General features: G+C 41.0%; 2 protein-coding genes and 1 pseudogene across 5 annotated transcripts in view; 1 reads left to right on the forward strand and 2 right to left on the reverse strand.

Moving 5' to 3' along the window:
• SPINK2 (serine peptidase inhibitor Kazal type 2) overlaps positions 1-27015 on the reverse strand; it is a gene marked incomplete at both ends in the record, with an annotated part of 208217 nt that overhangs the window by 102616 nt on the left and 78586 nt on the right.
• On the reverse strand, positions 19073-24634 carry LOC309960725 (nitric oxide-associated protein 1-like; annotated as a pseudogene). The gene is made up of 4 exons (XR_014327191.1): positions 23659-24634; positions 22831-22932; positions 19754-19874; positions 19073-19305 (listed from the first exon to the last, which is right to left on the reverse strand). The product of XR_014327191.1 is annotated as a nitric oxide-associated protein 1-like (transcript).
• LOC309960937 (RE1-silencing transcription factor-like) overlaps positions 24832-27015 on the forward strand; it is a gene marked incomplete at its 5' end in the record, with an annotated part of 192341 nt that continues 190157 nt past the window's right edge. For 2 of the 3 annotated variants that reach the window (XM_082837937.1, XM_082837939.1), the window contains one exon: positions 25197-25491. Of the gene's footprint in view, positions 24934-25196; positions 25492-27015 lie in introns of those variants that run through there. The other variant, XM_082837938.1, reaches the window with a different exon arrangement.

Genomic DNA, 27015 nt, shown 5'->3' on the forward strand with positions numbered 1-27015 from the left:
TGGCTAGAATTGCAAGTGTATTAATTTTCAAAATCTTTTACCCCAGATAACCCATGGTAGGTAGAAAGGTTGTGGCAGATGTTTTTGTTTGAGTTAACAATCCCAGTGGGTAGTAGTCTAAAGCCCATCTTTCTATAATTTGCTTTTTGGGAGGCAGAGGTGAAGGTTGGGAAAAAACAACCTGCAGACAGTTTATAGGAGATTTTACGTAGTAATTCCTTCCCAACTACAGGTCCCTTTAACAGTTTTAATGTACACGTCCGTTCTCAGTTGCAGGCCTGGTATTAGTAAATTTTGACTCATAATTGGAAAAAGATGCACTGAAGAGAAAATAAAATGAGTTACATTGAATGTTCACAGAAAGCCCGGGCACTATTTTAAGGATTTTACTGTATTCAGTGGAAGTCTGAGAAGAATATGAAACCCATGAAAAAGTGATAAGCCACATCCTAGTAAGGTTCTCTTTCCTTTGTTAGTTCACATAAACAGTAGTGCTGTATGTTGAAGGCTTAGGTGTTTTTGTGGACTTTAGGGAAAAGGGAAAGTGATGCAAAGCATCAAAACAACTGGATTGCATCCTGTCCTGATGCAGCAAGTGACCTGGAAGCTGTCAGGAAAGGATAGATATTTCTTGTTGAACCGATGAGTGTGATTCACTCTCTTTCCCCTCTTGCTTCCGCCTCTTGCAAGAGTCCTTATCACGAACAAAGCAAAATGAGTTTCCAAGCATTTGTTTTATTGGCATGGTAGAATCAGTGATGAGGAGCTGTAAGTTTCTGCCTAATGCAAGGATATATGGGAAATTGATCATGAATATATAAATGTTACTGATGTGTGACTTGGTTTGTTATTTTAAGGAATGAAAGAATTGTTATTAGTGTGTTTCTCCAGTCCCTTGCTACTCCTTTCTCAGAGGCTCACCCTGTTATGACTTTTATATGTATCATCCGTTTACACTTAACTTTTGGCCATCCTTTCTTTGTATTCTGCCCATGGTCTCAGTCAGGGCTTAACACTAGTTTGTAGGTAGTGTTAACGGTACAGTGGTATGATCTCTAGGGTACGCTACAGCTCTCATCCTCAGCTCCATAAAGGCAGGTTGGTGAAGCTGCTAAAACAATGTGCTAATGTTTGGTAATCAGGGAAGGTTTGTGGTATGAAATTGCCTTTTTAAAGGATTTCGATGTTTGCTGTATGAGGTGCTCTGTGGCCCTTGCAATTAGAGCTGGGTTCACAATGGGCCTCTCTTCCTTACTACTATAACTGGGCAAATCATTTTTAACTTTATTAAACCTCTTTCTTCATCCAGAAAATGGGGGCATATGGTCATTCTGTCCATAGAGTGGCTTTGAGTGTTAAATGCTTATTGAGCACTTAGCCTAGTGCTTGGCATGTAGTTTTAATATTAAGACATTTTCCACTAGATAACAGAGTAAGTATCCTTAAATATATAGTGTGCTTCCTGTATTTGACATTATTAAATTGTATAATCCACCTGCTTGTCTTCATGTCTTGCAAAATAGTGGAGTTTTAATGTTATATGTGGGCTTTTGTGTCCACTACTTTACTCAACTATATTGTAATCTCCATTAACAGTCAGAATGCTTTTGTGTTCACTGCTTTCCTCAAGCACCTAAAACAGTATCTGGCCCGTGGAAAGGCAAATAGTTTTTAATTGCCCAGGCCAAGAATAATTATGTGTGTGGTGTCTTGGTGTGTGTGTGTTTCCTTGATTTCAACTAATAATACAATGGTAGTGGTAATTTTAAGATTTTGATAATGCAGAAATCTCTGTTCATAGAGTAGGATTTTTTTTTCTGGGTGCATTAACAAGTCAAGGGGAGTACCCAAGTAGCAGGAAATAGTAAGTTTTGAGAAAGAGACTTAGTGAAGAAACTTTATTTTGGGACTTCCCTGGTGGTCCAGTGGTTAAGACTCTGTGCTCCCAATGCAGGGGGCCCGGATTTGATCCCTGGTCAGGGCACTAGATCCCACATGCTGCTATGAAGATCCCGTGTGCTGCAGCTAAGACCCAGCGCAGCCAGATAAATAAGTTAAAAAAAGAAACTTTATTTTGAGAAAGGTTCAGACTTACAGAGAAGTTACAGAAATGGTACCCTGAATTCTTGTGTACCTCTTATTATTTTTTAAAATTTTAATTTAATTTATTTGGTAGTGCCAGGTCTTAGTTGCAGCATGTGTGCTCCTTAGTTGTGGCTCGCCGGCTCCTTAGTTGTGGCATGTGAACTCTTAGTTGCAGCATGCATGTGGGATCTAGTTCCCTGACCAGGGATCGAACCCGGGCCTCCTGCCTTGGGAGCTTGGAGTCTTAACCACTGCATCACCAAGGAAGTCCCTTGTGTACCCCTTATTGTGATCCACTACTCACATTTGCTTTCTATTATGTACGTATTATGTGGTGGACCCCCAGAAATTAAGTTGCAAGCATACCTGTTCATCTCTGAATACTTCAGTTTATCTCTTAAGGATTAGGGCATTCTCTTACAATGGTGAAATTCAGGACTTTAAAGATGGGTGTAGTCTTTAATACACAGTCTGTATTCAGAGTGTGCCAAATGTCTTAATATTAACCTTCAACAATCTCCCTGTTCCTAATCCCTCATCGCATTTAGTTGTCACATCTCTTCAGTTTCCTTTAATTTGGAGCAACTCTATGCTTTTGTCCTTTACAACATTAAGAGTTTGAAGAACGTATGCCAGCTGTTTAAAGAATGTTCCTTAATTTGGGTTATTCTAATTGTTTTCCTCATGCTTCAGTTCAGGTTACGCATCTTCACAGGAATAGTAAGTACTGGTGCATTACATCAGAAGGCATATGATGCCATTATTGGTTGTGTTAACTTTTATTATTTGGTTAAGATGTTGTCCACCACATTTCTCAACCGGCAAGTTTTTATTTCCATGTATAATTAATATTCTGTAGGATGATATAGTGAAACGATCTTATTCTTCAACACAGCCATTGATTTTAGCATCTACTGATTTTTGTTTAAGTCAATTATATATCTTCTATGGTAACTGGTATTCTCTGTCAAAAACAGCTTTCTCTTTTCCCCATAGACCTAGGTTCTTGTTTCATGTGCTGAGTTATTTACTTTACCCCAGTTCGGGGGTGGGGGTGCCCTTTTAAGCTAAACGAGACTATTACAGTTTGAGTATCACACTGAACGACTGAAACTCAGAAATACTACATTACTCTGTGCTTAAGTCGTAACAGTCAATAAAAGTTATGAAAGCTTGATGGAATGCCTTAAGGGATAAACTGCAAGTAGAAATTTGCCAGTGGTAGAGATTCTACCACCAGAAGGCAATTTTAGAGAATGATGTTTTAATTCTTGTATTGATTTTAAAATACCACACCTTTCATTTCTTTTTTGGTGTGCTCTAATTTTTAAAAGACATAATGCAAGTACAACTACATACTCAAAATTCAAGCAAGTTAAAATTCATCCTGACTAGCTCTCTTCCTACTAATCCTCTTACTTTCATTTGTTTCTCCTCTAGAATTAACTACTGTTAATGATCTGCTGTTAACTCTTAACCTCCATATGTGTATGCATATTGAAATGCTTGATTTCTATGCTTTTTACATAATTCAGGTTATTGATATTCTGCAGTGAGTAGAATTTGAGGATCTTTGTCCTAGTTAAGGACCTTCCTTATTCTTTACAACTGTTGCATAATATTTCATAGTATCATGGTTTAATCACTGATTATAGTGAAAATTGACCATCTGGAAGTATTTTGAGAGTGGACACCAAGTGGAGTGAGTGGTTCAGGGGATCCAAAGGATCTTACAACCTTACAAGTTATGTTTTTTGTTTGTTTGTTTGTTTTTTGTGGTACGCGGGCCTCTCACCGTTGTGGCCTCTCCTGTTGCGGAGCCTGTGCTCCGGACGCGCAGGCTCAGCAGCCATGGCTCACGGGCCTAGCCGTTCTGCGGCATGTGGGATCTTCCCGGACCGGGGCATGAACCTGTGTCCCCTGCATCAGCAGGCGGACTCTCAACCACTGCGCCACCAAGGAAGCCCATAAGTTATGTTTATGCTTATGTTCTTAAAGTAGAACAACTTTTAGATTTGCTAATAGTAATCAAGTCTTGTACCCTATTTCAAGGTGGTTTTTTTTTTTTTTTTAAATACAGAAGATGGATGTTTAATTTAGTGTTGCTTAAAGTAACAGAATGATGAGTAACATTTTCATTTAACATTCACCATTGATGTGATAGGGGAATAGCACCTTGGTACTCAGCTAATTTTACTGGGGGGAAATGAATTCTCCATATGATGGTAGATTAAGGAATTGCAAGTTAATAAGACAGAGGTCCCTGCTTGAGCACGAGCTACAATGGTAGCTGGAATTTTGCCATGTCTAGTGGACCAGTGTGGGGATCCCGGCAGGAGTTTTATCTGCATGGCAGGACAAAGATTTTTTTTTTCTTTTTTTCCCTTTCAATTCGTTTAAGACCAAAGATTTTTCTGATGATATACAGCACATCTTACAGATACTGAGAATAAGGTAGGCAAGTTTGCCTAGTAGCAAGCATGAAGCCTTGCAGTTAACAGTGGCAGAGGTAGCTGTAGTGATTGCAGTACCCAGGGACCAGAGAGAGGCAAGGGCAGGAATCTGCACTAGTGTGTCAGAAGTGCTGAGATAGCCTCTTTGGTAGGGACACTAATGAACATGATTTTTCTGTAGGTTAGTAGCAGCAGCAGTGGAGTGGTGAGACTTGCATGTTTCTGCTCTGTGTCCTGTGTGCACAAGTATGAATTTCCACTGAAGGGAGCTGTTGTTGGGGAGGAAGGAAATGGCTGACTTCACGTAAGAGCAGGCTGGCCTTATTCACGACCCACGGGAGCCAACCCTGGGGACACCGGAAATAATCGGGAAACATTTTGCACAGAACTGGAGATCCCACATTAGCATCTAGGAGTAGTCCTTTTCTAAGTAGCAGGCACTCTTCTAAGCACATCCCATTAACTCTGAATCCTCTCAACATCCCTAAAAAGTAGATTGTTATTCCCACTTTGCTTCCTGCAGACAAGCCAATGGCCTGAAGTCACACAAGTAGGAAGTGGCAGGTCTGTGTTACACTGCTTTTCTGATTAAGTGAAGAATTTTATGTGGGGAAATTAGGAGTGGTGGTGAAAAGGATTTCAGCCTGATCTGAATGTTCTCAATTTATGATAATGTATTAATTATATTAACATGATATAGAGGTCACTCTTTAAGCAGCCTTCTCTCTATCATAACATCTAACCAATTTATATTTACTGACGATCATGAGTAGTTTACTAGCAGTAGTGAGATGAACTTCACCTTTTTGAGATGAAAGTGAAGTAGGGTAATACACTTGTTCCCTGATTCTACTTATGCCCGGTTCTGAGATAGCATAAGCTGGCATTTTTAGGTAAGCGACTATATTATGTGGGTAGTTATTTTTTAAAAAATAATTAGTATTTTTAAAATTTTTTATTGGAGTGTAGTTGATTTCCAATGTTGTGCTAGTTTCTGCTGTAGAGCAAAGTGAATCAATTATACATATTTCCACTCTTTAAGATTCTTTTCCCATATATGTCATTACAGTATTGAGTAGAGTTCCCTGTGCTATATAGTAGGTCCTTATTAGTTACCTATTTTATATAGTGTGTATATGTCAATCCCAATCTCACAATTTATCCCTTCCCGTCCTCCCTTTTCCCTTGGTAACCATAAGTTTTTCTACTGTGTGACTCTTTCTGTTTTGTAAATAAGTTCATTTGTATCATTTTTCAAGATTCCACATATAAGCAATATCATATGATATTTATCTTTCTCTGTCTGACTTTACTTACTATGGTAATCTCTAGGTCCATCCTTGTTGCTGCCAATGGCATTGTTTCATTCTTTTTTATGGCTGAGTAATAATTCCATTGTATATATATGTACCACATCTTCTTTATCCATTCCTCTGTCGATGAACATTTAGGTTGCTTCCATGTCTTGGCTGTTGTAAATAGTGCTGCTGTGAACATTGGGGTGCATGTACCTTTTCGAATTAGAGTTTTCTCTGGGTATATGCCCAGCAGTGGTATTGCTGGATCATACGGTAGTTCTATATTTAGTTGTTTTTTTTTTTAAGGGAACCTCCACACTGTCCTCCATAGCAGCTGTACCAATTTACATTCCCACCAACAGTGTAGGAGGGTTCCCTTTTCTCCACACACTCTCCAGCATTTAATGTTTGTAGTTTTTTAAAAAATTAATTATTAATTATTTTTGGCTGTGTTGGGTCTTTGTTGCTGCGTGTGGGTTTTTCTCTAGCTGCGGTGAGTGGGGGCTACTCTTTGTGGTGCACGGGCTTCTCATTGTGGTGGCTTCTCTTGTTGCGGAGCACGGGCTCTAGGCGCGTGGGTGCTTCAGTAGTTGTGGCTCGCAGGCTCTAGAACGCAGGCTCCTGTAGTTGTGGTGCGCAGGCTTAGTTGCTCCATGGCATGTGGGATCTTCCTGGACAGGGCTTAAACCCATGTACCCTGCATTGGCAGGCGGATTCTTAACCAGTGTGCCACCAGGGAAGTCCCGTTTGTGGAGTTTTCAACGATGGCCATTCTGACCGGTGTGAGGTGATACTTCATTGTAGTTTTGATTTGTGGGTAACTATTTGAAAACAGAAGAACATATAATTTAAAGAGAAGAGCGGCATTTATTTTTAAATGTCCTTGGTTCTTGGGCCCTGTGAGCCTGCTTTATTGTAGGCCCAGATATTTGTCCCATTTGATCCATTTATTAGAATATCACTTGAGTTGCAGGCACTTGGCATCAGGTGCCTGTCTCCTGGTCTCTCAGAATCCATAGGGAGTGGTGGAGACATACAGCAACAAATGTCTCCACGTGGGTTTCTGTCTCCTTGTTTGGCATCAGAGATGGAGAAATGCTGGTAGGTGGCCAATGCTAAGAGCAGGATTCTGAAATCACTTTCAACCCCATGTCACTCTACTCCTCTCCCTGGTTGTAGAGCCAGGAAAAGAAAGGAAGAGTTTCTAGGGCCTCAGGATCCTAAGCTTGGATTCTGCCTAAAACCTCCTTTCTCCTTCTTGGAGAGTAATAGGGTACTACTTTGAGATACTAAGTTCCTTCATTTCTGTGTCCTCATTACCTCCCCTAACAGAGACTATGCAGATAGCTGACTTCCTGATTTAGCTTTCTGATAGTAAGTGCTCCATGAGGGTGGGTCAGGATGGGAGTAGAGATTGCCTAGGTTTGCACCTGAACGGATTTGTTTTTTCACTTTAAATTTATGAAAGTAATACATGCACAACTAAAACACTATTCCTAAAAGATTCATGATGAAATCAAAATCCCACAGCCTTGTGTTCCTTCCTTTCCTCAGTCATGAGCTGTTCTATGTATCTGACTCCTGAGGTAAATTTAAGTCAGCATCAAATTTCTTATTTGATAAATTTACAGTGGAGTTTCTTCACATAGGTCAGAATATATAGCATGTTATACTGCATTTTCCTCAAGGGGATGAACATGCTGAAACCTTGTAATGGATGAAAGTGGCTACAGATTCTTTGCAGCCTTCCAATCAACTTGAGTCTGTGCTGCCATTGCAACTTGCTTTGACCAGTAGAATGCAGCAGAGTGACATTGCGTGATCTCTGAGCTTCAGAGGCCTTGCAGCTTCTACTCTCATGCTTTTTCTGAACACGATGACCTTGTGAACAAGCCTGAACTGGCCTACTTTGGGACGATATTATAGGTAGAGAGAGGGACCCATGCAAGAAGGCCCAGGTTTCCAAGTTATTACAGCCATCCCAGCTGAAGCTCCCGACATGGAGTGAGATCTGCAAATGCATATCCCCACAGAGTGGGAGAACCATTGAGCTGAGCCCAGATTAAACTGCCAAACTAAAGAGCAAATAGAAGCTTGTTTGAAGTCACTAAGTTTTGGGGTGGTTAGTTACTCAGCAACAGATGTGGGTAGAAACCTAATTATGCCTTCAGTCTAGTTAAAAAAAAGCATTTCCAATTGACAAACGAGCAACTGTACCTAGAACTGATAGAAGCCAGGCTGAATGGGGGAGTTAGTGGGTAAGTGGGACTGTTAAGCATTGTTTTCTTTTGTTGAATAGTCTCATCCAAGTTCCCATGCTGTAAATTTTCAGTACATTTCTTGGAATTAACTTTACATAATAGCTTTTTCATCCAGTGAAAAAGACATTTTCCTTAGCAAGTGTTTCAGTAAAATATATCTCTATCTAGTATTTAATGGAAAGAGGTCACCATATCTCTAATTTTTCTTCCAGTTGAATATTTAACCATAAAGTTTAAAGTGAACAGTGGAAAATGAGAAATCTCTTTAGGCTACATGTTAAATGTTGAGAAAACTGGAGATAATAGAAAGCTTTTAGTTGGGCAACTAAGATCCCCTTTTAGTGAAAATCAGTTAAGATGTGAAGAGGAACAGGAAACAGGATGAATGCTCAAGCCGAAAGGCAAGGCCATTTAAACAAGTTCAGAACCAAATTAATTTGGTTTTTGAAGGTATTTGATTTGCGAATAAATAGGGACTACTAGTTCTATGTCACTTATAAGATCAGGACTTTATATATATTTTTAACATTACATTAGTTTACTTAAAATACAACTACAGAAATTTTTAAAATCATCTCCGTTTCTTTGATAAGAAACTTAATGAACTTCCTTTTTTCTCCTTTACCATCAGTGGTTTTTCGTTGTTTGTTTTTTTTTTTTGGGCAGGTTCTTATTAGTCATCAATTTTATACACATCAGTGTATACATGTCAATCCCAATCGCCCAATTCAGCACACCACCATCCCTACACCCCCGCGGCTTTCCCCCTTTGGTGTCTATACGTTTGTTCTCTACATCTGGGTCTCAACTTCTGCCCTGCAAACCGGTTCATCTGTACCATTTTTCTAGGTTCCACATACATGCATTAATATACGATATTTGTTTTTCTCTTTCTGACTTACTTCACTCTGTATGACAGTGTCTAGATCCATCCACGTCTCAAGAAATGACTCAATTTCATTCCTTTTTATGGCTGAGTAATATTCCATTGTGTATATGTACCACAACTTATTTATCCATTCATCTGTCGTTGGGCATTTAGGTTGCTTCCATGACCTGGCTATTGTAAATAGTGCTGCAATGAACATTGGAATTCATGCATCTTTTTGAATTACAGTTTTCTCTGGGTATATGCCCAGTAGTGGGATTGCTGGGTCATATGGTAATTCTATTTTTAGTTTTTTAAGGAACCTCCATATTGTTCTTCATAGTGGCTGTATAAATTTACATACCCACCAACAGTGCAAGAGGGTTCCCTTTTCTCCACACCCTCTCCAGCATTTGTTGTTTGTAGATTTTCTGATGATGCCCATTCTAACTGGTGTGAGGTGATACCTCATTGTAGTTTTGATTTGCATTTCTCTAATAATTAGTGATGTTGAGCAGCTTTTCATGTGCTTCTTGGCCATCTGTATGTCTTCTTTGGAGAAATGTATATTTAGGTCTTCTGCCCATTTTTGGATTGGGTTGTTTGTTTCTTTAATATTGAGCTGAATGGGCTGTTTATATATTTTGGAGATTACTCCTTTTCTGTTGATTCATTTGCAAATATTTTCTCCCATTCTGAGGGTTCTCTTTTCGTCGTTTATGGTTTCCTTTGCTGTGCAAAAACTTCAAAGTTTCATTAGGTCCCATTTGTTTATTTTTGTTTTTATTTCCATTACTTCAGGAAGTGGATCAAAAAAGATCTTTTCGTGATTTATGTCAAAGAGTGTTCTTCCTATGTTTTCCTCTAAGCGTTTTATAGTGTCCGGTCTTACATTTAGGTCTCGAATCCATTTTGAGTTTATTTTTGTGTATGGTGTTAACGAGGGTTCTAATTTCATTCTTTTACATGTTGCTGTCCAGTTTTCCCAGCACCATTTATTGAAGAGACTGTCTTTTCTCCATTGTATATCCTTGCCTCCTTTGTCATAGATTAGTTGACCATAAGTGCGTGGGTTTACCTCTGGGCTTTCTATCTTGTTCCATTGATCTATGTTTCTGTTTTTTTTCCAGTACCATATTGTCTTGATTACTGTAGCTTTGTAGTATAGTCTGAAGTCAGGGAGTCTGATTCCTCCAGCTCCATTTTTTTCCCTCAAGACTGCTTTGGCTATTCGGGGTCTTTTGTGTCTCCATACAAATTTTACGATTTTTTGTTCTAGTTTCATAAAAAATGCCATTGGTAATTTGATAGGGATTGCACTGAATCTGTAGATTGCTTTGGGTAGTATAGTCATTTTCACAGTATTGATTCTTCCAATCCAAGAACATGGTATATCTCTCCATCTGTTAGTATCATCTTTAATTTCTTTCATCAGTGTCTTAATAGTTTTCTGCATACAGGTCTTTAGTACCCCTAGGTAGGTTTATTCCTAGGTATTTTATTCTTTTTGTTGCAGTGGTAAATGGGAAGGTTTCCTTAATTTCTCTTTCTGATCTTTCATTGTTATTGTATAGTAATGCAAGAGATTTCTGTGCATAATTTTATATCCTGCAACTTTACCAAATTCATTGATTAGCTCTAGTAGTTTTCTGGTGGCATCTTTAGGATTCTCTATGTATAGTATCATGTCATCTGCAAACAGTGACAGTTTTACTACTTCTTTTCCAATTTGTATTCCCTTTATTTCTTTTTCTTCTCTGATTGTTGTGGCTAGGACTTCCAAAACTCTGTTGAATAATAGTGGTGAGAGTGGACATCCTTGTCTTGTCCCTGATCTTAGAGGAAATGCTTTCAGTTTTTCACCATTGAGAATGATGTTTGCTTTGGGTTTGTCATATATGGCCTTTACTATGTTGAGGTAGGTTCCCTCTATGCCCACATTCTGGAGAGTTTTTATCATAAATCTGTGTTGAATTTTGTCAGAAGCTTTTTCTGCATCTATTGAGATGATCATATGGTTTTTATTCTTCAGTTTGTTAATATGGTGTATCACATTGATTTGCATATATTGAAGAATCCTTGCATCCCTGGGATAAATCCCACCTGATGATGGTGTATGATCCTTTTAATGTGTCGTTGGATTCTGTTTGCTAGTATTTTGTTCAGGATTTTTGCATCTATATTCAACAGTGATACTGGTCTGTAATTTTCTTTTTTTGTAGTATCTTTGTCTGGTTTTGGTATCAGGGTGATGGTGGCCTCATAGAATGAGTTTGGGAGCGTTCCTTCCTCTGCAATTTTTTGGAAGAGTTTGAGAAGAATGGCTGTTAGCGCTTCTCTAAATGTTTGATAGAATTCACCTGTGAAGCCATCTGGTCCTGCGCTTTTGTTTGTTGGAAGATTTTTAATCACAGTTTCAATTTCATTACTTGTGATTGGTCTGTTCATATTTTCTATTTCTTCCTGGTTCAGTCTTGGAAGGCTATACCTTTCTAAGAATTTGTCCATTTCTTCCAGGTTGTCCATTTTATTGGCACAGAGTTGCTTGTAGTAGTCTCTTAGGATGCTTTGTATTTCTGCGGTGTCTGTTGTAACTTTTCCTTTTTCATTTCTAATTTTATTGATTTGAGTCCTCTCCCTCTTTTTCTTGATGAGTCTGGCTAATGGTTTGTCAATTTTGTTTATCTTCTCAAAGAACCAGCTTTTTAGTTTTATTGATCTTTGCTATTGTTTTCTTTGTTTCATTTATTTCTGCTCTGATCTTTATGATTTCTTTCCTTCTGCTAACTTTGGGTTTGTTTGTTCTTCTTTCTCTAGTTCCTTTAGGTGTAAGGTTAGATTTTTTATTTGAGATTTTTCTTGTTTCTTGAGGTAGGCTTGTATAGCTATAAACTTCCCTCATAGAACTGCTTTTGCTGCATCCCATAGTTTTGGATTGTCGTGTTTTCACTGTCATTTGTCTCTAGGTATTTTTTGATTTCCTGTTTGATTTCTTCAGTGACCTCTTGGTTATTTAGTACCGTATTGTTTAGCCTCCGTATGTTTGTGTTTTTTATGTTTTTTTCCCTGTAATTGATTTCTAATGTCATAGCGTTGTTGTCAGAAAAGGTGCTTGATATGATTTCAATTTTCTTAAATTTACCGAGGCTTGATTTGTGACCCAAGATGTGATCTATCCTAGAGAATGTTCCGTGCGCACTTGATAAGAAAGTGTAGTCAGCTGTTTTTGGATGGAATGTCCTATAAATATCAATTAAATCTATCTGGTCTATTGTGTCTATTTAAAGCTTGTGTTTCCATATTAATTTTCTGTTTGAATGATCTGTCCATTGGTGTAAGTGAGGTGTTAAAGTCCCCCACTATTACTGTGTTAGTGTCAATTTCCTCTTTTAGAGCTGTTAGCAGTTGCCTTTTGTATTGAGGTGCTCCTATGTTGGGTGCATATATATTTATATTTGTTATATCTTCTTCTTGGATTGATCCCTTGATCATTATGTTGTGTCTTTCTTTGTATTTTGTAACATTCTTTATTTTAAAGTCTATTTTATCTGATATGAGTATTGCTACTCCAGCTTTCTTTTGATTTCCATTTGCATGGAATATCTTTTTCCATCTCCTCACTTTCAGTCTGTATGTGTCCCTAGGTCTGAAGTGGGTCTCTTGTAGACAGCATGTAGATGGGTCTTGCTTTTGTATCCATTCAGCAAGCCTGTGTCTTTTGGTTGGAGCATTTAGTCCATTTACTTTTAAGATAATTATCGATATGTATGTTCCTGTTATCATTTTCTTAATTGTTTTGGGTTTGTTTTTGTAGGTCCTTTTCTTCTCCTGTGTTTCCCACTTAGAGAAGTTCCTTTAGCCTTTGTCGTAGAGCTGGTTTGGTGGTGCTGAATTCTCTTAGCTTTTGCTTGTGTGTAAAGCTTTTGATTTCTCCATCGAATCTGAATGAGATCCTTGCCAGGTAGAGTAATCTTGGTTTTAGGTTCTTCCCTTTCATCACTTTAAGTATATCATGCCACTCCCTTCTGGCTTGTAGAGTTTCTGCTGAGAAATCAGCTGTTAACCTTATGGGAGTTCCCTTGTATGTTATTTGTCATTTTTTCCTTGCTGCTTTCAGTAATTTTTCTTTGTTTTTAATTTTTGCCAATTTGAGTACTATGTGTCTCGGCATGTTTCTCCTTGGGATTATCCTGTATGGGGCTCGCTGCGCTTCCTGGACTTGGGTGGCTATTTCCTTTCCCATGTTAGGGAAGTTTTCAGCTATTATCTTTTCAAATATTTTCTCTGGTCCTTTCTCTCTCTCTTCTCCTTCTGGGACCAGTGTAATGTGAATGTTGTTGCATTTAATGTTGTCCCAGAGGTCTCTTAGGCTGTCTTCATTTCTTTTCATTGTTTTTTTATTTATTCTGTTCCGCAGCAGTGAATTCCACCATTCTTTCTTCCAGGTCACTTATCCGTTCTTCTGTCTCAGTTATTCTGCTATTGATTCCTTCTAGTGTAGTTTTCATTTCAGTTATTGTATTGTTTATCTCTGTTTGTTCTTTAATTCTTCTAGGTGTTTGTTAAACATTTCTTGCATCTTCTCAATCTTTGCCTCCATTCTTTTTCCGAGGTCCTGGATCATCTTCACTATCATTATTTTGAATTCTGTTTTGGGCAGGTTGCCTATCTCCACTTCATTTAGTTTTTGTGGGGTTTTATCTTGTTCCTTCATCTGGTCCATAGCCCTCTGCCTTTTCATCTTGTCTATCTTTCTGTGAATGTGGTTTTTGTTCCACAGGCTGCAGGATTGTAGTTCTTCTTGTTTCTGCTGTCTGCCCTTTGGTGGATGGCTTGTGTAGGTTTCCTGATGGGAGGGACTGGTGGTGGGTAGAGCTGCATCAATGGTTTTGTTCTCAGATCAAGTACAGACCTTCATGAGAAGTGGTAAATTCTGAGTAGAACATATTTTCCAGCACAGCTATAGGCACAAATGTAGAAGTCAAGCTGCTGCCTGCTGACCTCTCTTCTGGCTCTGTAACTGCAGATGACTCCACTTTTTAAAGCATCAGGATCAGGACTTTATATCAGTTTTTGTTTTTTAGGATACTTTACTGGTGTGTTTCTTTGGATGTTTGCATTCCAAATTTCCTGTATACGTAATTTCCTATTTTCTTCATCAGAATTGTGGGTCAGGATCTCCACTCATGCTGTGATCTGTCCGTGGTACTTGACAAAGCTCACTAGCAATGTGAAAAGATTCCCAGCCAGCCATGAAAGCACTTTCAATTTAAAACTACCTCAGATGGTAAGACAGCATGGAAGTCACAGTGAGACACTTTAGGATTGGGCAGCAGTGCTGAAGTCAGACAGCAAGGGTGCAGCACATCATACCCCCTAGCTCTGAGAAATGTTCTCAGGCTGGAGTTGTATATGGGAGGGTTCAAAGGAAGATAGAAAGAGAACTAAGTGGCGGTAACACAGGGTTTCCAAGGAAATTGTGTCATAACCTTTGAGGTCTTCAACGTGGGTTGCTTTTCTTTTCTAAGATAACACGTTTACCTCTTAAGGTTGAAAACTTCTTGCCTTCTTGCCTTTAGCCTTGTAATGGGTTCTAGTATATAGAGGAAGTATTATGTGGTGGTTAAAACCTGGGTGCTGGTGGAACTGTTTTGTATCCTGATTATGGTGGTTGTTAATTAACTTGTACATATATTAAAACTCCATAGAACTGTACATCGAAAGGGGAAAAAAAAAGTCAGTTTTACTGTATAATTAAACAAACCCACAGGGTGCTGTGGCTAGGCTGCTGGGGTTTGTTTGAATCAGAGCTCCATTACTCCTTCATCGTGTGACCCTGGGCTGGTTACGTGTTCCCTAGCTTCCTCATCTCCAAATGCAGGTAATAACAGTACCACCTGCATGGGATTGTTGTAAGGATTCAGTTAATCATGTAAAGTGCTTAAAAGCGCCAGGCTCATTGTGCTTGCTTAAATAAGAGTTAGCTATTATTACTATTATAAGAATGTAAAGGAATAAAAAGAAGCTATATGGGCTATCATGATCATAGCAGCTGCGAAGTCTCACATACAACTGTCCTGAGGTACTGTCTTTAGGCAGTACAGGAAGAAACCCTAGAAAAATGTCAAGTTACTAAGCAAATTTAAGTCTGCTCTATTGCTATTTTTCAGGGAAGGCAAAAACCAACTCCCAAAACAAAAAAGTCCCCTCTTCCTCCTAATTCATTCATTCATGCATTGAATGCTGGCTATTTTCGAGGGACTTACTGAAAAATTAGAAAGGATCTTGGCAGTCTCTCATGTCCAAAATCATCTGATGATGTGTTCTCTAGCATGTGTGTCTTTGTGTGTGTGCGTGTGTGGCCTCAGTTTTCTCAGATTTACCACAGTTACTGGCCAGAGGTACTGACTGACTGTGATTAAGCATCATACCTATTGCACCTACCAGTGAGAATATTATGATCAAATTCTTCCACTAGGTTGATTAGCCAGAAGGTAAATTCTGATAATTGTTTGAGAAGCAAAAGGAAGCTTCTGCAAAGTGTTTTAAGGATGGTCTAGACTTAATAATCAGATCATGAAACTCCTGTATTAAATGAGAGAATATCGATGGTCTTTGACATGAAGGGGAAAAGTGAGGCGGCATTCCTACATGACGTTAAAATGTTAATCTTTAGCCATTCCCACCCACTACAGGGCATCAGTGGGGCAGACAACATGACAGAGACATTAAGAGCAGGCAGAGGTGCTATCTATTGGATTCACATGAGTCTGAAGTTTTGTTTTTATTGTTTAAGCACTACTCTTTGACAGTTGAGAGAAAACAATCCCCCGGGGAGGAGGAGAGCCGCCAAGAGAAAATGGAACATTCTGAGAAAGAATGGAAATGATTCTATTGCTCCACAAGACAGAGCCAAGTGGGAGGGATGCCAGGGTAAATGGTCAGAGGCCATCTACAAAACAGCTCGCCTCAGCTTCAGTGCTGGGTGCCTACTCAGTGATTAACAGCTCTGCCATGTCTGGCACAGGTGGAGCTCCAAGTTAGTCATCTGCAGGAAACTAGCCTTGATTTCCATTTTGCAAAAGCGTCTGAGTGATCAAGAAACACAGGCACACAGGATTGCATCTGTGCTCCACTTTTCCTTGGTTGTCATGGGAATTGTTGCATGTAACATAAACAAATTTAGACTCTGCGGAACTACACAGTAAAGACCTAATGATTAGGAGGGCTTGCTGTTTATGGTGATTAAAAATGCAAAATGTTTAAACTTCACTTTGTCTCAGTAACTTTGAAGGAAATGCTCCTGTTTTAAAGAGGGGAAGAAAGATATGATGGAACTTTAAAAAATAAAAATGCATATTTAATATCACATAGAAGTCAAAAAACTCTTCGATGGCACATATTTTCTTCCTTTTAAGGTGTCATGAATACAAAAGGGGTGACATGCTGAACACAACAAGGCTGCAGAACCAACTGGTATAAAGTTACTAAATCATTTTCTAGCCCCTCAAAACAACTTCTGTTCTGTGGACATGAGGGGGCTGTACTGACACCTTGCCATTAATTTCTACTCTTTACTAATTCCTGCATGCTGTCATAGTGTAAATGATTAATGATGGGAGGGCACTCTTCACACTAAGATCAATGGATTAAGGAGTATCAGTAAGCTGACGTATGCTCAGAAACCAACACAGTAAGAGAACTTTCTTAAACCAAAATCCATTGTGGGTCAATTGGATAGAACAGCAGTGATCCTGGGCTGCATTAGGTTGGCAGAATGTGGTGTAAATTAATAGCAGATCCTAGCACCAGTTCTCAGCTGTCTAGGCACAGTTGTCTGAGGTCTGAGGGCCTTTTCTGTCTGAGGTATTGTAACCACCGTTTCCTGGCTTTCCTGCCTGTTTTTGCTGAGAATCATAAAATGTTAGGACTGAAATATCTGCTGTCGTTCCCCCATTTTACAAATGAGAAAATGATGACCCAAAGAGACTAAATACAACCAGGGAGACTGAAACTTACTTAGTAAATTGCACTGTTTGAAATTGCTAGCAAAGTACCTTGGAACATCTTTAGATATGCCTCAGTCAAAACATAACCATTGAATTTTACAGGTAAGAAAAACCTGAGAATATAAGTTATGAACATTTAAAAGTGGAATCTTTGCTGGTTGAGAGGTCTAAAAGCCTAGAGAGAAGATAAGGAGGGAGAAATATTCTGCTCTCTAAAATACATTATAAGTTTTCAGGGTAAGTACAGTATCAGTTTTTGGATTCTGTATTTTTCCACAGATGCTAAGTTTACCATATTTTCTTCATTTTATCTAAAGATTCAGGCCTAGCTCCAAACTATAAACAGTAGATAGAAATATAATGGTCACAATTTTAACTTGTAAAATTAACTATTTCACTCTCTCCAAAATAAACTAGAAATCGACTACCAATCATTTTCTCAACTTGGGAAGCTACCGCCCTCTAGAGGGTGGGTCTGGAAACGTCAGGGGTACTTCTCAACTATCACGATGAGGGATGGGGCTGGGAAGTTGCTCCTGGCCTTTCATATCTGGGAATGAAGGATGCACATAAAGAACTACCTTTCCCAAGATGTCAGTAGTATTCACTTTGAAACCCAATGAAAGTGAGATCTACAAAGTTTTGACAAGTTGCATTTTAAAACACTGACCGTTTATCCTTACTTAGTGAGAAGGGAGCTAGAGTGTACTCGTTGACAGAGAACATGGGACTATTAAGAAGTTCATGTTAGGGCTTCCCTGGTGTCTCAGTGGTTAAAAATACGCCTGCCAGTGCAGGGAACCCGGGTTCGAGCCCTGGTCCAGGAAGATCCCACATGCCACGGAGCAACTAAGCCCATGCACCACAACTACTGAGCCTGCGCTCTAGAGCCTGCGAGCTACAACTACTGAGCCCACGTGCCACAACTACTGAAGCCCGTGCGCCTAGAGCCCGTGCTCCGCAACAAGAGAAGCCACCGCAATGAGAAGCCTGTGCACCGCAATGAAGAGTAGCCCCCGCTCGCCCCAACTAGAGAAAGCCCACACGCAGCAACGAAGATCCAGCGCAGCCAAAATAAAATAAATTTATTTTTTTAAAAAGTTCATGCTAAACCTGAGTCTATAGGAAGCTCATGGATCTGCGTTTCAGGCCACCTTACTCCACGAGCTTTTATCTCAACATTGGGATCTTGGACTTGGCTGGCCAGTTCATTGTCCACAGCTCTAGTGCCACTTACTCATTTAGGAATACAGAAAGGTAAAGACTTCTGACTGATGTAATGTTATACAGTGTTTACAGGCAAATGTTGATAAAATGGTTAAAGTGCTCTGATCCTTGCAGAAGAAACTGAATGCCAGAAAACTTTAACATGAATTCTTTTCTAAGATTTTCAGGCCCTTTTAGATTATGTAAGGGAAACTTCTACTTGTTTTCCCGTTTCCATTCTCCCCTTCTTCCCTTAAGTAATGCAAGTCCGAAATCCCCATTTCCCTCTACATCCTCCAGCTTCCCCATGGGGGGTGTGGCCATGTAAGTGTTGACCAATGGACGCTGTGATGTGAGCAACTTCCAGCACTTCCCCCTTCTTTTCAGTAGGGGAGCTGCACGCTCTTCACTCTCTTCTCTTTTTGCCATTGCGAAAGGATGACAACTTGAGCAACCACCTTAGTTACTCGCTTTTATCTCATTTCAGCCCATGTATTTTGGAGACATTGATTTTCTGACAACTTGAGCAACCACCTTAGTTACTCGCTTTTATCTCATTTCAGCCCATGTATTTTGGAGACATTGATTTTCTGCCATTTTTTCATATGCCAACGGCTAAGCTGCTCTCTCAACTAGACTCCAAATTAGAAATGCCATCTGGTTTCATTAAAAATATAGTAGGAGAAACCTGAATTCAACAGAACTCCTTCTTAGGTATATCTGAATCACAGATACACACATATATGTACCCAGCAAAAAATAACTTCTGTTTACAAACTCAATTCATTAAAAACTGGCACGGTCCTTGGTAGCTTAAAAAGGGTGGCGGAAGGTTTTATTATAGCAATATTTAATGCAATGCAATGTATACAGTATGTTCTATATCGTTAATCTTCAGTGTGAACAGGTTAGCTTCATATATTTATCTTTTTTTCTTTTTCTGCAGATTGTACACAAGGGCAGGAGGCTTTTTGGTTTTATAGGCCACGCTTCTCTGGACACGCTCTCCTTTGATGTTAACTACATGTGGCAAGAATGGGCACCGGACCGTCAGAACTGTTCCTTGAGGTGTGTAGCCTCGGAGGTGCAGTTTGTCCTTAAACTGCGGCGTTACTGCTACCCAGCCTATGCAAGAACATGGCAGAACACAGGTGGTGTTAGCAACTATCTTATTAAAAACACCAAACACAGCTCAAAATGGAAATCCAAGGGAGGCTACTGCTGTCTTTCACTCTATTTTTTAAAAGCATACAATGCATTTGTGAAAAGGTACAGATTTATTTTCAGAGTAGGTTACATCTTATGAATAATCTAGTATGTATTTCTTAAAATATTCAGCTTATGTCAGTTAAGGCACATCTGTATAAAAATATACTAAAGGTCAGTAAGGCTACTTTATTCACCTTTTAAAAAGTGCTTGGTGTAGGGACCTCCCTGGCGGTCCAGTCGATAAGACTCCGTGCTTCTATTACAGGGGGTGCGGGTTCAATCCCTGGTCAGGGAGCTAAGATCCCACATGCCGCGTGGTGCGGCCAAATTAAAAAAGAAAAAAAAGTGCTTGGTGTAAAATTACCTGCAGAGGAGAACTTGATGTCAGCCACTGCTTCAGATTCCCCAAGTCCTTCATCTAATGTGATGTCTTCAGCAACAAGAGGAGGAAATCCTGCCATTCTTTCTTCTCCACCCATTGGAACCTTCCATTGGAAGGAGATGAAGATATTTGGAGGTTCAAATTAAACCCCTGATAACTCTAATATTAAGTAAGGCACTGATAATACTGTACAGGTATCAAGAATAAAATCCTTTTAAACATTCAACTGTTGAATCCTCAAATCACTTCTAGGTCAAATGAAAAACCCGGGAGCTCTGTGATGGGATGAAGCCTATAGATCCCAGTGACAAGGGCCCCATGTGGGCATCCATCTGGTGGTAACCTCCAGACAGCAGAATCTTGCTTTATTAGCTTACAGTTTTTACAGTCTTCTAGGTCAAATGAAAAACCCGGGAGCTCTGTGATGGGATGAAGCCTATAGATCCCAGTGACAAGGGCCCCATGTGGGCATCCATCTGGTGGTAACCTCCAGACAGCAGAATCTTGCTTTATTAGCTTACAGTTTTTACAGTCTTCCATAAAGCTTTAGACACAATAATTTTGGGCAATTAAAGCAACATCCTTCCAAATACCTTAGTTCTTACAGGCCTGGCTGGACACAGAGATTAATCCCTGCCTCATCACCTCTCAAGGGTACATGGATAATGGGTAAGATTCAGCGTCTATGTTTACAGGTGTTTCCATGAATTGGAAGTAACTGGATAATAATTTACCTGTTTATTAACAGATCTCTCCGTGTTTAGCACTAAGGACACAAAGATAGCTATTACAGTATGTTCTGTATGGTCCCTACCGCCGAGGAGATCAGAAGGTGGAAACAGCAAGTAAATAAATTACAAGGTAAGAAACGTGATGAGAGGCATGTACTAAGTACTGTGATTGTGAAGGAAGTAATGAACGTGGTTTGGTCAAGGAAAACATTAATGAAGAGCAGAATTTGAAAAATAGATTAAAGTTATTCAGTGGGAAGGTATCCTGGGTTAGTATCATGTACAGACACGGAAGTTGGAAAAAGGATAATGAGTTCAGAGAACTGTAGTTTAACTGTGCAGAGTATGTTATGTGTGTGTGTGCATTAGTGATGAGGCTATCAGTTTAGACTTCTCTCAGTAATGTGGAACTACCAAGGAATTATAAGCAGGAAAGAGAAAAGAATCAAAAAAGAATACTGTGGCCTGCTTTGTATTTTGGAAAAATCTGCGTAGTGCAGGGTTTCTCAACCTCAGCACTATTGACCTTTTGGGCCAAATAATTCTTTGTCTCGGGAGGCTGTCCTGTGCATTGCACAATTTTTAGCAGCCTCTACTCAGCATCCACCAAGTTGTGAAAACCAAAAACGCCTCCAGTCTTTGTGAAATGTTCCCTTGAGGTAAGAATCAACCCTGGTTGAGAACTACAGCTGTTGTGGGGTGAGGGTGGGCAGAAGGCAGTAAAACAGGAAGCTGGGAAAATACCTAAGGATATCAAAACAGCCTAAAGAAAGTAGATTACAGTTTGGACTATGAGGCTGGACTCAGTGATAATTAGGAGGCAGGATTGACTTTGACTTGGGAGGTGAGTAAGAAAACCAGAAGGCAAGGGTAAGCCACAGAGCAGCCCAAGAAACCATTTGTATTACACCGGGAGAGAAGCCTCAGTGTTGTTTTGAGAAGTATCAGTGAGTCCACTCTGAAGACTACACAGATGCATGGGGGTGGAGCCCTACCCTGAAAATCCCACATGTCTCTGGAGTATTAACTTTAGGGCAGTTATTTCGATGGAGTTTTAATTTCACTCTGGCTTTCTTAGGAAATCCAGAGAGAAAGAAGCATTTACTTCCCAAGTCAGGTTGGTTTTATCCTTGTTGAAGGGTGGGTGTGTATTTTGTGTTTTGACTTATTTTCAGTTGTATGAGCATTAATTAATGGTAAATCACCTCTTCATTGGACGTACCTGCTATTTTTGCAGTAGGTATGTCCCATAATCTTCATCACCACAAATACTTACGTAGCAGTGACAACAGTCCCCTTGCACTTGATCTTCTCCACAACCTCGTGGTGTAGGTACAACAGAGAGGGGTAAAGGAAACTTACCTAAAGTCACACAGCTTCGTTGAGTGGTGGAGCAGAGCAGGATTTGGACCCAGCTTGGCTCCAGAGATCTTAACTATCATACACTACACACCAGCCAACAGTGTATACCCATGTCTGGTTAAAGATCTGTAAACAGGCCTCATTCAGTCTCTGGTGAACTTGGAACAATTTCAGTGGCATAGAAAGGGCACAACAGGGACTGCAGAGCATGGGACGTGAGGAGTAAGCTTGATTGTAAAGAGGTGGAACGAGTGGGACACTGAGTTTTGTTTTGTTTTTTAAAGGTCAGAGAAATTTTAACACACTCCTTAACAGGTGAAAGGAAGGAGCAAGTAAAGCAGGAGAGAAGAGGTACGATAACCTCTAAGTGCCTGAGATTAAGAACCTCGGAGGAGAGCTTTTCCACTCATACAAGGGCTTCTCAACTCAGCACTACTCATATTTTGGACCAGATAATTCTGTGTTGTGAGGTACTGTCTTGTGCATTGCATTATGTTTAGCATCATCTCTGGCTTCCACCCACTAGATGCCAGTAGCATCACCCAGTTGTGAGAAAATCTGTAACTTAGAGCTCTTCACTCACAGTATACAGCACAACTTTCTGCAATGATGTGACCGCTGGGCAGTTGAAAAGTGGCTAGTGCAAGGGAAGAACTAAATTTTAAAGTTTATTTCATTTTAATTAACTTATTTAAATAGGCGCATGGCGCTACAATATTGGACAGTGTCACCTAGAGAAAACCCAGCTCTGTCACTATTCTAGGATCAGTCCAATCCAACATCACTTTTCTATAAGAGCCCACCTCAATTTATAGCCAAAATCCTCAAGGTGAACAAGGTCGGGGAGAGCTAGCTGATGGTGTAACAAAGTTGGTTCTGTCCAACAAAGTCTTTTTTAGCAGGGCCGTGGGACTATTACAGGGTGTGTTAACCTAACTATACAACCATCAAAGCATGTTGCCTCACCTTGAGTAACGTATGACCCCCGTGCTTCTGATATACAGTGTCCGCCTTGTCCAATGAAGTAATGTGAATGGGAAGGAAGTTGGAAGCCACAACTGTAAGCCACGTTCACTGATTTTCCTTAAGAAAGGAAGAAGGAACTTATTTTATACAATGAAAAACTACCAACCAGTATAAAACTGCTGTGTGTATAAGTCAACTAAAGTTCTCTACAGAGAAAAACAGCTTTTCAAAGTTAAATACTGGTTTCAAAGGAACAAACGAAGTATTTAGTTTTGCCTTCTATGGCAAACAGGGCCATAGAAGCACCCATTCTGCAGTTACCACAGACGTTTCTTAAAGCCACATATTTGACATTTCTTCTCAGCGAAGCCACACATCATATTGCATTAGTGAATTATTCAAATGTTAAATCTGTATAGTAATCTCATGAGTAAACTCAAGATCTGAAGAGAAAGTGAGGGGTGAAGCTAGGTGTAGAAAGTGAAAGAAGGATTTTCCGGAGAAATATACAAAGAACTAAAGCTACGAGGGAAACCTCCAAGATAACAGAAACTACTTTGTCATCTGGTTCACATACAGTGCCTAGAAGAGGGACTGGTACATAGAAGTACTCTAATTATTTATGTTGGAAAGTTACTACAACATATACTGAATTTCCAAGCACTAAACTGACACAGAAGAGAAATGTGACCAAAGTAGGTAGATAATTTTTAAAGTGAAGGCTCCAGCCAGTCCCTGGTGGACATTAATGAAAGATATAGGATTAGGTGCCTGAACCACGATCAGACTCCCAGCGTCTCAGAAAACGACTGGCGCCCTAAGGCTCACCATCTGGTCTATAGCTTCGGCGCCCTTGGCGATGCAGTAATCGGACTCCAGAAGCGTGTAGAAGAGAGTGCACTTGCCAGCGTTGGTGGTGCCAACCACGTAGACGTCGCCGCGGTAGCGTCAGGAACGCTGGAGCGCGGAGATCAAACTCTTCGACTCCATAGCCAGTCTTGAAGCTGATGAGCCGCACGTCTCTGAGCATCGTGCTGGACTTGGGCGAAGGATTCGCTTTCTTCTGCTCGTCCCGTGGCCGGTCCCCGCTGGGGTGTTGTGGCCTTCGGTAGCCAGGGGGCGGCAGGAGCCCGGCGCGGGCACAGTTGTTCCACAGTCGCTCCTGGAGCCGCTGTCGGTAGCCGGGAGTATCCAGGGGCAGCAGGTTCACCTTGTTTCCCAGCAAGATCAGCTGCTTGGGGCCCACCGGCGCGGGCAGGTGCGGCAGCAGGGCGTCGGGCAGATCAAGCAGGTCCATCATGTACAGCACCAGGGCGAGCTTGGGCCTCCGCAGCGCGGCGGTCACCAGCTCCAGGTACTGCTCGCGGCTCACCTGCAGGTGCAGGGCGCGCCGGTGAAACACCAGCAGTCAGCAGCGCTGGCACACGGTCCGGGTGCATCTGCCGGGAGTTCCGTAGTTCCTGCTGCCACCGCTCCTCCCGCCGCTGCAGCACCGTCGCTCCTCCTCTTCCTGCCGCTGCTGCAGCTCCCGCAGCTGGTCCTGGAGGGTCACTGCGGGCTCCGAATCCGGGACGTACTCGGGGAACACAAAACTCTCCTCCATGTCAGCCCTTCCTTGGTTATCCCCAGTCGCTGTCGCGCCACGGGGAAGCCCACATCCCAGGCCGGATGGGTACAGGGAGGAGGAGTTGGCCGCACATCTCTTCTCGAGGAGCGTCTCCCGGAGGCCATGGCGCGCTATCGTGGGAGTGGATCCCCGCAGGAAGCTGCATAGCAGCCTATGAGTGAGGCCCGTGGGCAGCATGAGAAACGCGGGCGTGGGCAAAAGGGGCTGAGCCACCTTTTCTCACGTGCTCTGTGGCCCCAGATGTGCGCAAAACAGTAGAGACTACCTGAGAGCTGTCATTTGTCAGCGTCGCACTTCGGCTCCTCCTCTCGCGTCTAATCTCGTAAGTTCTCGCGAGGAAGGCTCTGTGGCCTGAGAGCCCAGTTGAAACCAAGTAAAGGCACCGGGGGCTTAAGACTACGGTCGAATAGGCTAGCGAGTGAGGGTTTGTTCACTTTAAGGCTTCTTCAACGCGCCGCCGCTGGCACCATCTGCTGGTAAGAAATCACATTTTTAAAATCTTCGTGTTTTTTTTGTCTTTGGAACTGGAAAAAAATAGAAAATCGAATGCCGCAGACATATGGCCACAATAAAAACTTTTAAAAATATCTTTATATTAGAGTATAATTGCTTTACAATGGTAAAAACCTTTTATTAATACATCTTCTTGGCTCTTTTTCCATGTGTCATTTGTGCAACAGCATTAAAAAGCAAAAACTTTAATTGGCTAGATCCAAAGCTTGAGAGTGCAGAAGCAGCCCCTGCTTCAACCGCTTGAAGCGTCAGCCCACAACTTGCGCATGTGCAGTTCAAGCCGTCAGCAAAGCTTAACCTACACTTTGCGCAGGCGCAGAATTAATATTGGGCCTTTTTTTTTTTTTTCCGCTCCCCCTGCCCCTCCCGCGCCGTGAGACGCAGAGTATTCTGGGAACGCCCGACACGGAAATGTTTTCTTTCGACGCTGCGTAGGTCTGTGGGCGCTTGTCTTTTCTCTCTGTGGTTTTGAGAGTTAGCTTCTCGTGAACCGTTTGTCAATATGTGTGACGCACACGAGGGTAGGTGACCACTCAGAACATTCCGCGGCGACCCGTCTAAGGGGGGAAACGTGGGTAGCTGGACGAATTGAGGATTTGCGGCCTCCTCCCCGGCCCGCCGCACCATGGCCCCAGTCGTTTCCCCACACTCCCGAGGCCGGGAACGAATCCGGGATTTTGAGAGGTGGAGGGTGCAGGGAACGTAGCCTTTATCATCTCGGTCAGGGTGACTCTTGTTCTCTCCTCTGTCTGCCCCTGGGTGAGTCTGACACTCCCTTCCCGTGTTGAAAATAGCGCGCAGAACCGTGCGACAGGTTCCGTTGTTCCGACTTTGAAGCAAAGAACTCCTTTCTTGATTTCCCTTAAGGCCAGAGTTAATGAATTTATGAATAGTTGAATTTTTGAGCGTCAGCCTGTGCCAGGCATTGTGCTAGGCTCTGGAAATACTCCGGGGACAAAGAGTATTGAGAGGAGGGGAGCAGGGATTAGTCTGTTTTGGCGTTCCTTCATGCTGTCACGTGCCTAAGTAAATTATCTTAAAAGATGACTTTTCCATTTCCTCTTTCCACAAGATGACACAGTTCTAGGTGGCGTGTGTTTCACTGAACAGGACCAATATATCTTTTTTTTTTCTTTCTATCTGTAGAATTCTTAGTCATGTCTAGTGTATTTTCATTATGTATTTTTAAAGCTCCCAATTCCATTCTCTACAGCTTCTATTTCTACGTCGTTTTCTTCTAGCTCCTTATACCGTGTTCACCCCTCACATTTATCCTTATTTTCTCAGCTGCTTCGTGGAGAAAATAGAAGCAGAAGCTTAAACTGTACTGTTTAAACTTCTGTCACTTTTAATTTTGAGTCTATTAGCATCATTATTATATTCGCTCTTTTTTTTTTTTTTACCTTCTCTTAACTTCTGTGTTGGAAAAAAGTGAAAGTTTTTTTAGCTTTATTTTTGAGTAGGTAATATATTCTCATGGCTCACAAGCCATGAAAATGTAAAGTGTAAGGTCTTATTCTTGTCCGCCATCTTTCCTGTGTGAGCCCTCTCCATCATAAGTAACCACTGTTCTTTAGAGTCATAAGTAACCACTGTTCTTAGATTCTTAGCTCTCCAGATGCTTTATTTATATTCAAGGAAATACAAGTATAGTATTCTTTTTTTTTTTTACAAGTTTATTTATTTATTTTTGGGTGCATTGCACATGCTTTGTCTAGTTGTGGCGAGCAGGGGCTACTCTTCGTTGAGGTGTGTGGGCTTCTCATTGCGTTGGCTTCTGTTGTTGAGGAGCACGAGCTCTAGGCGCACGGGCTTCGGTAGTTGTGGCACACGGGCTTTGTTGCTCCACGGCATGTGGGATCTTCCCAGACCATGGATCGAACCCGTGTCTCCTGCATTGGCAGGTGGATTCTTAACCACTGTGCCACCATGGAAGTCCCTACAAATATAGTATTCTGTTTTCCCCCTTTTTACAGACAAAAAGTAACTTCACATTTTTCTGCACTTTTATTTTTTGCTTTATCTACTATATCCAGGAGATTTTC

This window comes from Leucopleurus acutus (genome assembly GCF_964270905.1).
Source record: "Leucopleurus acutus genome assembly, chromosome: 4".
Classification (NCBI taxonomy): Eukaryota; Metazoa; Chordata; class Mammalia; order Artiodactyla; family Delphinidae; genus Leucopleurus; species Leucopleurus acutus.